This window comes from Corvus hawaiiensis, chromosome 3 (genome assembly GCF_020740725.1).
Source record: "Corvus hawaiiensis isolate bCorHaw1 chromosome 3, bCorHaw1.pri.cur, whole genome shotgun sequence".
Classification (NCBI taxonomy): domain Eukaryota; kingdom Metazoa; phylum Chordata; class Aves; order Passeriformes; family Corvidae; genus Corvus; species Corvus hawaiiensis.
Genome location: NC_063215.1, coordinates 104639422 through 104653421, shown reverse-complemented (window position 1 = coordinate 104653421; position 14000 = coordinate 104639422). Strand labels below are relative to the sequence as shown.

The following is a 14000-nucleotide window of genomic DNA, read 5'->3' as shown; positions in this document are numbered from 1 at the left end:
ATCTGTCGTCTGGGACATTGAACGCTGCAACTACCCCCCCAAGTCACAGCCCGGACCCCACATGCAGAGGTGTGCAGTGCTGTTTGTTCTGGCCAGTGTGTGGCTGTGTACGCGCGTGAGAGAGACGCTGCTTTCACAGGTGGCTCTCTGTGACCCTGTGCACTTCAGTGTGCCTTCCGTCATGTCTGTTTGCGCTGTGTGCCACTGGAGTTGCACTCCCCATCCCGTGCTGGGGCATGGGAACCCCTGAGATCTGCACAAACACACTGCCCACATGGGAGTACAGACTTGTTTACACACAGTGCGCTAACTCTGGCTATGGGTGTACATGCCTCTGGAAGCACTTGTGTGTGATGCTATCAGTGGTAGCTGTTCGTCCTCCTGTGAGGCTCCCGGCAGGTAAATGCCCCCAGGTCTAAGCGCAGTCCCAACTGACGGTATGACCAAAGGGCTTCCCATCCCTTCAGGCACTGCTTGGAGGCAATGCGAGGCTCAGCAGAGCCCAGGCAGCGCGGGCAGCCACTCTTTGCAGGGATCCCCGGCACAGCAACGCTCCCAGCACTCAGGCTCCGGTACGAAAGCGAGCACCGGCCCAAGCTGCTCAGCCAGACTTTGGGCGCAGGACAGCCCGCTCGGCCCCGGGGCAGCACCCTGCCCCTCTGCCTGCCCCCAACTCGCCCCTTCCTCCCCGCGGGGCACCGCCCCCGGCACGGCTGCCGGGGATCCCCCGGCAGAGGGGCGGCCGCGACCCCCCCCCGCACCGCCGCTTACCTGGGGTCGGGATCCGCGCCCGCGCTCAGTGCGCGCCGCCAGGCAGCGCCCGCCGGCGGCCGCGGGGCGCTGCCGAAACCATCGCCCGGGGCTCGCCGGGAGTCCCGCTCCCTCCGCGGCTCCGAGCGCCTCTCCTCGCCCCGCGGGGGGGCGGCCACGCCGGGCTCTGCCCCTCCGCGCCTCGGCGGCCAAGGCTGCGCGGGCGGCTCCGCGCTCCGGGCAGCTCCGCGCTCCGGGCAGCTCCGCGCCGCGGCCCCGGCGCCCGCTCCCGGTGTGGCTGGAAAGGCGGAGAGAGCAGGAGGAGGAGGAGGAGGAGGAGGCGAGGGAGAGGAGCGGCGAGGAGGAGGAGGAGAGCGGAGGGAGGGGGTAGGAGAGCAGGAAGGAAGTTGTGAGCCTGTCTGGGGTTGAACTCAGCGGAACAAGTTTTTTTTTTTTTTTCTCTTCTCGCTCGGCTCAGGCTGGAGGGAAATACTGAAAAAAAAAAGTTTCCATTGTTAACTAAGAAAAAAAAAATCCACCGCCGCCGTGCTGTGGCGGCTGGGCTGTGGGTTCAAGATACACGAGGCATTTTCCACCCGCGGCCGCGGCGTGCGATGCGGGGCCCGGCAGAGCCGCGGGTCAGCCCCGGCACCGCCCGCGCGGGGGGACATCCCCCGCCTCGCCTCCGCATCCCGGCCTCCCAGCGCTGCTGGCCGCTCTGTTCCTCCCCGGGCACAGCGGTCAAGGCACAGGGTGGTGCCGGCAGCGCCAGGAACGCGGAGCTAAAGGCCACCCACCTCCCCAGGCACCCGGCTCGAAGGCACCGACTAACCCAGCCATTTCCCCCGGCATCCCCCTTCCCCAGGCACCACGGCTCAGTCCTGCTGCTTCTCAGCATGTTGGTCATTCACAGAAGCCCAAGGCTGGCGCCAAGCCCTCCCTGTCACGTTTCGTGAGCACATCCCAAGGGAGGTAAGATGACCCCCACACCTCTCTGTGGAGAGGGTTGTTGGCACATTGACTTGCTGTGGTGTTGCCCCAGGTTTAGGCAGGGCTGCGGCTAGCTCCTTCAGGATACTGTCCATCCTTTTTGATTCATGGAGGGACACAGCACTTCCTCAGCTCCTGCAGCCCCCAGGCTTGGGTCCTGCTTGGCAGGAGAAGCAGGCTCTTGGCTGTGATACAGCCTGAGTTCTGTATCAAGATAACTCATTGGAAATAGTTGTCTGTACGTCAGCACTTTAGGAGAGCAGGCTCTCCGATTCACTCTCAAAGCAGTAGTCAAGGTCAAATCCAGATGGCAGTTTTGGGGTTGGTTTGGACTGGCCAAAGGGAAAAAAAAAAAGAAAAAGAAAAAAGAACAGCAATTTGCCTCTGCTAGGATTTCACAGCTAGGAATTTCCCCTAAAGAGGGAAATTGATGTCACAGCAGATCAGATTTTCTGTAATTAAGACATAACCTCTAGAGCATAAACGGGGGTAGAGAGGTCTCCGAATTGGCAGAAGGTGTGGACTGCCAGTCCCACAGGCAGGCAGACAGAGACACCCAAAATGAGCTTATATTTGTTTTTCCAGTAAGAGAAACGCTATTTTGAATTCAGTGCAGGAAAAGAAATTTATAGACTCTTTCCACTCCAATTCATTTCCTCACAGTCTGCGCTTAGTTGGGAACTAGTCTTTGTGAAATAAAGAATGAGATCAATCTCTCTGAGAAAAGTGACCCTGATGAGTATAATGGTACTATTCATGGCATAAGCTTACCCTCGTGTGCAAATACCTGCAGATTCTGGTCATCCATTGCTCGCATTCCCTCGTGTCTGCATACACACGTCGAAAAGTAGGAACATTTGAAAGAAAGAATAAATCCAGGAACACAGGCAGATAAACAGGTATGATCTTTTTTTAAACAGCTGCACTATGCTATGCTGGTAGCATCTGCAAATTCTTGGAAGCATTACTGCACATCTGTGTGTGGATGTTTTGAACATTCTTTGGGGTTATTGAAGAATATTTACACCACTGTAACCACAATGTGTACCTGAAGTCCCACCCTTTCTAAAAGTCCCACAAATTCAAGCACCATCAAAAATTCATCCTATCAGAACAGGACAAAGGTGTGGCGAATTTGTTGTGGCACATTTACAGATACAAAACTCCCTAAGGGAGACCTGGCCTTAAAACGTGGCAGCAATTTTGTCACGGAACATTGCTAAAACTGCTTTTTGGGCATTACATACAATGATAATCTTTTCTTTATAAAGGAAGCAGCGAATAAAAGTGCATAGAGGAAAAGAAAGTGTAGGGATAAGTCTTTGACTGTTCAGAACCAGTAGGTACATGAGGGAAATAATTGTTTCCAGACCGGAGCCAGGCAGCAGTCCACATTGTGTAGTGAAGAAAGAGCAGACAGCTTTCAGCACACTTGTTTCCAATCAAGTGGAAACCAAGTGTTTGAGGTTAGCCTAAATGGAAAACACAAATGATACAGGTTGCTAGTCCAATTCAGGGACAAGGATGGAAGCAAGAAAAAAGTTGCTTTCACAGACACAGACTCTGGGCACTAGCACTGCTGTAGTTACTTGATGTTGCTGCAGAGCCTTCTCTGTGGCTTTGGCAATGTTGCCTTAGGTGCTGGACAAAGAGAACAAAAAGATCATTCCACTCTGACTCTCTTGCAATCTCAGTGTATATTCTTCAAGTAAAACTCCAGTGTTGGGTGTTAAAAGATCTTGCTTCTCCTTAAGCTGTGTTCTTCATTTGAATTTATACTTCCTGCTTCCAAAGAAAATCATTACAGTGCTTGAGGATACTGAAACAGGCTGGGTTAGGGCAAACAGTTGATCCAGGCAACTTTTGTCTTGTCCTTATTCAGGGGAGTGGAGCCATTAAAATGAACAGGATCTTCCACTTAGGAAGGGCATATACCCACTGCAGAATGTATTTAGTCTGAAATAAAGTGAGGACAGACACTTAGAGAAGGGCATGGAGCTGTCATAACTGTGTAACATCTTCCACTGACACACTGGCTAGAGGCATCTAGGGAAAGAAATACCACAGCTGTCAAAGTCAGTGGCCTCCCAGCACCTCTGTGAAGGCAGATACGTTAATTATCATATTTCATGTAAAAATAGTTGTCGCGAATGTGCTCGCTGTGCCCCATGAGCAGCATGGGTGGCTCAGCTGGGCTACAGCTGCTGTGCCCTCGGGCCCGGGGCTGCTGATCACCGCGGGGAGGTGGCTTTTTGTAGGAGCAATGGGACAGCCCTGCCGTGTGGGATCCAGTGGGAGGAACCGGACGTTTGGCTACCAGTGGGAGCAGGAGCCCCTATGCCCAGTGGAGCCAGATGAGAGGGCTGTTTGGGCAGGAGCGGAGATCAGCTGCACAGGAAGCAATTGCTGGACAGCAAAAGCGAACAATACAGCCAAGGCTGTTTTACTCCTCTCGGCCTTTAGCTAACGTTTTGCTTTGAGTGTTGTCCAAGCCTGCTCCCACACACAGCTCTCCAAGGCCCAGGGAACCCTGGCAGACCAGTACAGTGCTGGTGACCCTCTCAAGCACAAGTAGAACGGTCCTTTGCTATTTTATACACCCTCTTCCTGTGGAGTTGAGGTCCTGGTCCACACGTACTGAATTGAAGAAGAACCTTTTCCCCAATCCAAATCACAGTAACAGGCAAAAAACCCCCAAATTCAAAACACCTACTGAAACAAGATCCTGTACTGCAGAAATACCTCCTTCTGTGGAGAGGGGAGAACACTTGCATGGTAGATACTGGTCGTTATAATCACTTGAATCCTTGAAGACCCATAATTAATATGGTGTAGGCTGCATTATAAAGCTAGAACAGGACAGAACGGACCAAAATCTACTTAACGTCAATCCATTTTTGTTTTGTAAAAACAAAACAAAAATCGCAACAATTTAATCAAAAAGCAACTACAATCCTCAAGTACCCTCCTCCATCCATTCTTCCTTTATTATAAGATTCATTTTTAAAATTATTACTCCCTGTCAAGTTTTGGACTGGTTGGGCAAGACAGCCTTCCCTGTGTTTCAAAGATGAGTTGTCTAAACTGTCACTGTTCATCCCATCCAGCATCAGAAGGACCGTCAGCATCCTTGCAGTGGAAGTCAGTATCTGACAGCATTTCCTCACCAGTGAGTTGAATCTTAGACTTATGTAAAATACAGAAATAAATGGATAAATACAGAATAATTCTACAGTCAACATATTGATTTTGTGTCCATGCCAGCATGACAGAAAATAAATCTGGCTAATATTTTACAAGAAAAAGAGCCACAGAAGACACAAGTGAAAATACAACACTGAATTATGTGCTGAGAATTGTCTCTGTTCAGGCAGGTGGCTGTCACAGGCACGGCACACATCTGCCCTGTCTGGGCTGGCAGGAGAAACAGAGGCCTGAGAAAAGGCCTCTGGATGCTTATCTTGCATCAGCCTTTTTGCCTTTCTTCCATGGTAAAACAGGTCAGAAAGAAGCTGGTTTTCCCAGCTCTCAGTGACCTCGGAGCTGGGTTACCCAGTCACTTGCTAGTTTCCCACTATCCCACAGGAACATATATAAGGGCAGAATTAAGCAGTGACTGGTTAATATTCTCTGTGCCAGCTCCTGTTCAGGCAACAAGAACACAGGGCTCTGCAAAGGCACCTGTAGCAAGTCACTGTGATTTAGGGCAGCCTGTGTACTGCACCTACATCTGCCTGAGCTTGTACAGCCACCCAGAGCACAAAGGAACCAGTTTTGTTCCCTGGGAGCCTCCTCCACGCATTCCTGGCTGCACCTCGCCCTGTGCTGCACCGAGACCTACAGCTTGGCACAGCCAGGAAAGGCAGCCAAAGATCTCTGTGATCCGTTCTGGGCTCTGCCCCTGCTGCGCTGTGGGGCCTGAGCAATGAGGCGATTGCCCACCTGCAGAACAGGCAGGATGGATTGAGACATCCTGTGTCTCCTGGGGACTTTGTGTCTGACCTGCCTGAAGGTCACACACCTGGGAGCCTTGAAGGAAGGGATGCATACATCCCATGCATCCATGCCCAGCACACATATGCAGAGCTTTAGCGCTGAACTAAGGACGTCAGTTTGCCTCACAGGCTTCAGGATTTGCAGAAGGACTTTGGAGAACTGTTACAGAGCTCAAGAGGCTAAGATGTATATATGGAAAATATTATGCATAGTGCATTACTCTAACAAGGAGTTATATACACACACTACAGGCAAGAATGTTTAGGAACTCTTGAACAAGCACAGGATATGACATTTCCTCTTGTTGCAATGCATATATGGCTGTGGTACCTTTCCCTCAGCTAGTAAACTCTCCAGGGTGAAGATGTGAAGGTCTGATGTGAAAGCCTGGTTTTATGTCTGGGTATAGCCAGCTGTTTCAATGCCACCCTTCCTGTTTTTTCTGGATGCCAGGGAAGAGCCCTGCTTTGCAGGTGGTGTGTGTCACAGCTGTGGTCCTCTGTGCTGCAGCAGGGCTTTACATGGGCACTTTGGCTCACAGCTGCTATTTGCAGATAATAGGAGTATAAACATATGTGCATGTTTGGGGACTAACCCATGATTCAGCATAAATGTTTCCTTTTTTTTGCACAGACCAAACTACAGGCAGTAGGAGCACATCAAGTAAGTATTGTCGAGTTTTACTGAGGTTCAGTAAAACTAAAACCATAAAGGGGAATCCTTCCCCACTGGGGCTTGAGGCCACTGAAAGTTGTACCCAGGTCTGTGGCTGAGTAGATAAAACAATTAGAACTCCAGTACTGCTTCGTTATCTGAAGACGTTTTTCCTATTCATGGGCCACAGTTACTCTGCTAGACTGTGAACACACAGCCAGAATTGAGCAGCTTTTCATTTATTTGAGATAGCTATGATCACAGCAGGAAAAAGAAGCTGTTTTCCAAGTAAGCAGTGTGTGTCACATAGACTTTTTTGGAATCAGTAGTACATGAAGGGGCTGTGAGATTCTACTGCACCTTTTAGGGATGAGATGAGCATGGAATCACAAGAAATGCTGTCCAAGTTTCCACTCTGCAATGAGTGATATCTGTGTTTTGAAAAACTGGGAGAGAGAGGGCACTGAAGAAGACATGATTAATAATTTTAAAGCTCATACTGAGCTGTAGCCATTTAATTTAAAATAAAGCATTTTGGTTTTCTCTAGGAATCTAGTTTTGCTCGTGGTATAATAATATAGTTTAAAGATTTACCATAATACTGCTATAATGGACAGATGTTTATCTTTGTTCCTATGCCTGTGAAAGGAAAAAAAGCTGAACTTTGAATGAGTGCAGCACAGTTAAATAAACCAGCAGGTCTAGGTCGAGTCTTCATAATTTTAAATATCTAAAGCAATAGTTATGAAAATATTCCTAAATGATGTTGCCAGACAGCAGAGTATTATCTGTGCTGTTTTCTGTATGCAGCACTGTTCATTGCTATGCAACAAATCGCAAAGGTCAGCAGACCCTGACCCTGAAAAGCAGCTGTGTTATAGCAGTTACTGGAAAACACCAGTCCTTGCACATAAAATTGCTTCAAGCAAGAACATCTTTCCCAGAAAGACTGAGATCTGCATGCTGGATCACGCTTGTCCTCTGAACAGCTAGAGGTAAGTAAAGCCCTTACAGAAAAACAGCACACATGTCCACCTAGGATATTTTCCGAAGTGTCACAAGTTTCTATACATACATCCATGCACACAAATATGCCCAGGCATAATGAGGGGGCACTTTAATAGCACCAAGAGCAGCTTCTCCAGCTCCAGCTAACACTAGTCAGAGCCTTATCTCCCTGCAGCCCCTTGCCCCAGCTCTGGAGATAACCACTCTTGGAGCACTCTGGAGACATCCCCTCCTGGAGCTGTGAACTGCTCTCTGAGCTGCCTCCCCAGCTCTGGATTTAAGCAGCAAATTGAGCAATGCAACGCAGTTTCCCTTGCTGGGCTTCTACCTCCTCTGGTTGATATGCCCAGGACAAGCCTCCCTTTTGTGCTGCCCTTCTTCCTCCCTCAGGTATTTCCAGGTTGCTCCTGGATCAGCAGAGTTATTTCTCTCTGAGAGGGCACTTGTCTAAGATTTCTAAGTCACCACTGCAGAGTTTCAGGTCACTGGCATTTCCCACTCCACTGCCGTGAGCTCTCGAATACCAGGCAACACTAGAACTGGAGTTTTCACTTCTGTGCAACTAAACTGAGAAATTTAAACCCATGTTTAGGTGCCTGAGTAAGAAGACAGATGTTGAGAGCTGGGATGGTCCCTCTCACTGCCATGAAGTTTGCCACTATTCACGACTCTCTGTGCTCCAAGGGAGCGGTTCCCCATCCTTCTTTTCCTTTGCAAAAGGTGAAAGATAGTTCATGGTCTGGCTGCTTGAAATTAGGACACTAAAAACACACTACAGCTGGGGAAGATGAAGAACTGGCCCAGAGGAGAGGTATTAACCATGCATTTCCTATCTTGCTGAATGGGGGCTGATGAGCTAAACTGCAGCATTAATGATTCCTAAATGTTATGTATTTTCTCCCTACTTCCTGCTGGATGGGGACTGACACCACAGAGTTCCAGCTGGCTGGTCTTTTCTTCCCAGGAGAATTCACCTCTTTGCCTAAGTAACTGAATGAGATGCAAAAGCAAGTACAGACGAGGAGAGATGTGGGGCCTGCATGTCCTCAGCAGAAATGCTGTGTTCACTTCCCACTTGTTCTTCGCTGCTTTTCCATTCTTTGCTCTCCTCCTTTCTGGGCACAGCTATAGGGCCTGTAGCCCTTGATGTCTGAACCAGATTCTCCCACAATCCTTGACAGCAGCATTCCAGACTGGATTAAGTAGGACTTCAGGCTGGCCTGAGCCATGCAGAGCTGGCAGAAGATGGAGCTGCAGAGGGGCACAACAAAGAGGCTCAGCTGCTCCCTGGTGGGGATCTCCCATGGCTCCCTCCAGCCGGGCCTGCACCCACATCCAGCCACTCTGCCCACGGGCTTCTGCTGTTTGAGAAGAGCAGGACTTGTCTGGCAAGTGGGACAGAGAGACACCTGCCTGGACAGAAAGAGCATGGAAATGGGAGGACCAGGAGAGCTGGTGAGGCTCTGCTGGTTCCAGTGCCAGGTGGGAAGCTTTGCCTTCAGAGATGGTGGCTTCTTTGATGTCTCTTCACCCTTTGTGGACACAGCCTGCACCCCCAGCTGGAGGCACTGGAAAAGCTGGCAGCTGTCGTGATCTTCTCTCCGCTGGGAACAGACTGAAACTGTTTTTCTTCAGGACTGTTTTATGAGGAGCGGGAAGAGAGCACCCGGACAGAGCACTAAGGATTAACTTTAAAAATGTGTCTCCCTTTGACAAAATGTTTGAGCTTTGCCAGTTCCTTTACGTTCTCTCTCACTGGCTGAGGACAGCCTTGTCCTGAATAGGAAAACGGGAACAGTGCAAGAGCACAGATGTCTGACATCTTCCTGTCTTCTGGCTCAGAGAGACGGAGATTAATAAAAGCTGCCAGAGAAATGCCTTGGAATAACCCTTTCTGGTAGGAGACACAGTATCCTGGAAACACCCATCACTTGGCAGAGACACTAATTTCATTCCTTAGCTACACAAGCAAATTTCTTTAAGTCTTCTCAAGATCATTTTTTTAGACTGGATTGCAAATGTTTTATGTTAAAACAAAAACAAACAAAACACAACAAAAAAAACCCAACCACTTTGTTTCGTTCTGTTTTACATATGTGGCATTTCCTAAAAGGAACAAATTGTTGAAACAATGAAATATTTTCCTTTTTTACAGCCCTATCTTTCATTAAGAGACAGTTTGCCTAACATCTCTTCTTCCCTGTTAAGATGATGGATGGGGCTGAACAAGACTTACTGGATCCAGTGAGGTGCCATTTGCGTCACCAGCCACAGTGGTCATTGGGGAATGATCTGCCATTTCAATTGTTTCAAAGAGAGATGAAGAGGAAAATGGAGCAGGCTGAGATTTATTACAGTGGATGGAACAGACTTTGAAGTTAGACAAGTGGAAATTTGGATTATTTGCAGGAACAGATCCTATGTGAGGCTGTTGAGTTAGGCAGGGCCCTGATTTTGGAGGAAACATCACGAGTGTGCTCAGACATGAAACCTCCAAGAAAGACAGTTGGAGGCTGCCTTAGCAATCTAGAAAGTGGGGCATCAGTGATGAACCAGAGAATGGAGTTCATCCTCACTGCACTGCTCAATAAGCTGGGCCCAGCTCTCCCCTGGATGTCATTCCATTATAGTTGCTGGAGGGACACTGGAAGGGACTTCAGAATAACAGGTGAAACTTTGGTCTTCTACAAGTCAGCTTCCATTTTGCTGCAGAAGGCTTTCCTTTGCACTCTTGAGACCACTAGAGAGGAGGAGATGAACTCTAACAACTAAGAAAAGGCCAGCCATCAGATTTACTGCCTAAACAGTGATCTCACCTGCAGAGATTTTTACATGGCCTCTAACACTTCCCAACTCCTAACGTGAAAGCCCTGAACTACCTGCACTGTCACATTCCCATCCTCTCCCAGGGAAATCAACTGGATGGAAAGTGACAAGTATACACAAGTCCTGTGAACTCTTAGGAACACTTCTGAAAGCTGAGCTAAGGAGAATGAGAGACAAAATGTCCATGTTACTGGAAGTGGTAAGTGCCCTAGAAAGCCTTCCCAAAATTCTTGAGACACACACCAGTGACTCTTTCACTGCTCGGCCTCACTGAAACTGCGAATTTGTCAGTGGTTTAATGTTCCCTCCATGCCTTTTTCTCACCTCCAGTCCATCAAGCTGATGGACAGTTCTGCTCATGGAGAAACCTGTAATAATTCCATGGAAGCGAAAAGACTGAATCTTAGAGGAGTGAAATCAGACCATGAGGATTTAGTAGCAAATTTTACAGGGACAGAGAGAATCGGGGTTGGGGCTGTTCTAAAAGAAACCGTTTGACCAAACACTTTCTAAGTTCTTTCCTCCTCCTTCCTTTCTGAACACAGTTATTTGTCCCAGTAGTTAGATTCACACTCTTTCATGTCCAAACTAATTTCTTTCACATGATTAATCAGCAGCTGGAGGCAGGTGATGTCATGGACTTTGACATTAGATTGTCATCAAATATTACATTTCTCTCTTTTTTAACTAAACAGCTGCAGTGATGGCTTTGCTGGCTGGTGGCCAGCTGAGTCTCTCCACAGAAATGTAACACTCCTTGACTCTGTTTTCCCATATTCCCAACTTGTTTGCTCTGTGATGGAAAACTTTACTTCCTTGGCGAGACACTTAGTAGCACCTACAGTTGCAATGCATCCAAGAAAAATATACTGCAAGGACCAGGGGAGTCCTTACAGGCCTGACAAAAGAGGGATTCATCCCTTTTCCTTTAGAGGGAAAGTAGTGCTGGGGCAGCTTCCATGTCCTAAGGTAATTGAACAAATAGATTTTCATTTTAGATGGAAGATGGATGGAAGGAGTTTGGAGTCCCTCAGATGCAGGCTGTCAATATGAACACACATTTCAATTGCATTTACATGAAAACAAAATGTGTCTCAGCTTCCAGACATCCAGAAAAAGGATGATGATCCTTGCAGGAAGAGTGCAGGACAATTTTCTGTTGATGAAATTTGCTTGGCAGTTGTTAAGAGATGTCATCTACCAGGTTTACCAGAGATAGATAATGCCTGAAGTCAGCACTGCACTTCATTTTCTGTTAAAAACCTGATTAATGACATTCATCTTTTTCCCTCAAAATTATGCTCTCCCACTCCTAATGCTTAAATGATTTTCAGAGGGTTTTTTTTTTCCTTGGGGTGAATATTACCATTTGCCTGGTACAGTAAGTTGTAAAAAGGGAAGGTTGGGCCTTGAATTATCTAAAAACTTCAGGGGGTTTGTCAAGTTCTGTCTCAAACAAAGTACTGGTTTAAAAAGCCCACACGTGGTCTAACCTGCTCTCAATGATAAATGCTGTCTTTAGAAGGGTAGTCCTGACGGGTTGGTTTTGGAATAATTTTCATTTTCAAACATTTCAAAGTGTGCATAACACACTCGTGAGCATAAATGTTGATGAGTTTTGGTTGATTTGGTTTAATTGAGACATTAGCTGTATTGCTGGCAAATGAATCTGGAATAGCTATTACAGCACTCAGTTTTCCAAATCATTACAGAAGGATGAGCTTACAGTCAAATATTTTATGTTGATATGCTTAAGCATTTAAAATTATGGAAGCTTTTCATCAATAAGTGCAAAATTATTGCAGCAATTCTGAGCACCAGCAGGATTTGAAAGCCTCTAATTAATTTTGCTTACATTTGAAATAAGCAGAATAATAAACCAGATCAATCCCTGGGAAGACTCACATAAAGTTGATTATATCCCACCTGAAATAAGTCTTGGCTCTTTCTCTGTCACTTAGATAATCCATGAAAAACCCCCAAAAGGCTAACAACTGTAGCTAGAAACACAAATTATAGTCTGCATATGTTAGCCTGTTATGTCCAAAGAAAAATACCTACTGATTTGAATAGGCTACAGATCAGGTCTTACACTGTACACCCAAATTAGAAATTCATCTGTCTCTGGGACAGAAACTTATCAAGTTCTCTCTTCCAGAATTCAGTTCAAAATCCCTTCTGCTTCTGAGGAAGTACTTTTTTCCACATTTCCTATTTTCACTTGTACTATTCAGAGATCGAAAGCAAGGATTTACATACAAGGTGCTAAATAATATGCTGAATTCAAATCAGTTTCCAGATATCATTTTTTCCATCCACATTTAAGGTAAGCATACTGGACCAGCCTTTCTTTTAACAAGCTGATGCAATGTAAACAGGATGAATGAATAGGTAACTCTCTGCAGATGGAAGAGCTCCGAGCATTGGGCAGTGGGGAGGCCAGTCCTGCCCATGGCACAAATCAGAAAATGGAGAGCAATGGAGAGAGAACTGATGCCCAACACAGTGCAGGGAAGCAGCAGCAGAGAAAGCAATAAGGGTTTTCTTGTCCACAAGCCCAAGCCAGGACCACCCTGGGGTCTCAGGACTGCATTGATGGCCTTGGCTCTTGTATTTACAGAGAAGGACTGACAAAAATAGCTGAAGCCTTTTTCCTCATTCCTGTTTTCTCATGGTTACATTTGCATGATGAAGTTCAGTGAAGCCAAGACACTGGGTACGTTACTTGTACTTGTCCTGTGACTGGCTGTTCTTTTACTGTCTGAGCTCTTGTTGTAGTAATTTATCTGCAGCTGCCTCAGCTCAGCTTGGCCCTGCCACATGGGCAGCCTTTGTTTTCCATCTCCCTGCAGGTGAACAGCAAAGTCCAGACAATTTGCTCTGTGTGGCTATCTGAGCCAGGCCTTCCATGGGTTTCAGGCAGCTCAAGGAAACCCTTCTTGCTCTGCCCAAACTCCCAGCTTTTATTAGCTCTGCCCATACTATTCCAGTACTTCTTGGGCTCACATCTCTTGTCCTCACGCTGCTGTTAGTGTTTCATAAAACTCATGGAGTCAGACCCAAATGCTGAAGGGAAGAGAAGCACTGACTCCTGCAGGCATTGAATCAAATTTTTCCTTTACTGAAAGACATGCAGTCTTGCAGAGAGGGTTGAATCTAAAAGCACAGTGGAGCATCATTGGTTTTGCTGTTTGGGTTCCTGAAGGATAAATATCAAATAAAGGCACATGAAACCCACCCAAGAAAGGGCTGGCATGAGTAGCTCCTGTTTATTTAAATTTGAAAATGTACTCAGGTAACCTTTTATTCACAGTTAATCTTATGGAGCAGCCACTGAGACACTGCTGGAAGTTGAGAGCATCACCTCAGTACCTGAAGCAGTGCTAATGAAACCACAGAGCTGGGTTATTCTACAGAGAAATGGAGAGACACAGAAAACAGATTTCTGTTTTCTTTTAACATCACGTCTTTTAGCTGGAGAACCCGTAGGTACGTAAAGGAGGCCAGGAGGTGCCAGTCAGGGAGCCACATGGAGAAGGGGAAGCCATGCCTCGAGGAGAAGCAGCCCCACAAGCACAGCAGTCAGGCAGTAGCTGCAGCCCCAGCCCTGCTGCTCAAAGCTCTTTGCCCAGGCAGTGAAGCAGGAGCTTCGCCTCAAGAACAAAAAGTGTACAAACATTTCTGCATGGGTGAAAGGTGCCCAGCTGAAAAAGTTCAAGTTTGGGGCACTGCTACTCCTAACACTTTTCCTCATCCTCCTGTGGGACCAGCTCCCA

At 47.3% G+C, this 14000-nt stretch overlaps 1 protein-coding gene and 1 long non-coding RNA gene across 2 annotated transcripts in view; one reads left to right on the top strand and one right to left on the bottom strand.

Annotated features, from left to right (window-relative positions):
* Positions 1-1257, bottom strand: part of ITPKB (inositol-trisphosphate 3-kinase B) — a 67613-nt gene extending 66356 nt beyond the window's left edge. Inside the window, exon 1 of the mRNA XM_048299700.1 lies at positions 772-1257. The gene's annotated coding sequence lies outside the window, so the exon portion shown is untranslated. The remainder of the gene's footprint in view (positions 1-771) is intronic.
* A 144-nt stretch (positions 1258-1401) lies between these two features.
* On the top strand, positions 1402-11384 carry LOC125324128. The gene is made up of 4 exons (XR_007202826.1): positions 1402-1722; positions 2534-2639; positions 7201-7385; positions 7991-11384. It is a non-coding gene; the product is annotated as an uncharacterized LOC125324128 (long non-coding RNA).
* The last annotated feature ends 2616 nt before the right edge of the window (positions 11385-14000 follow it).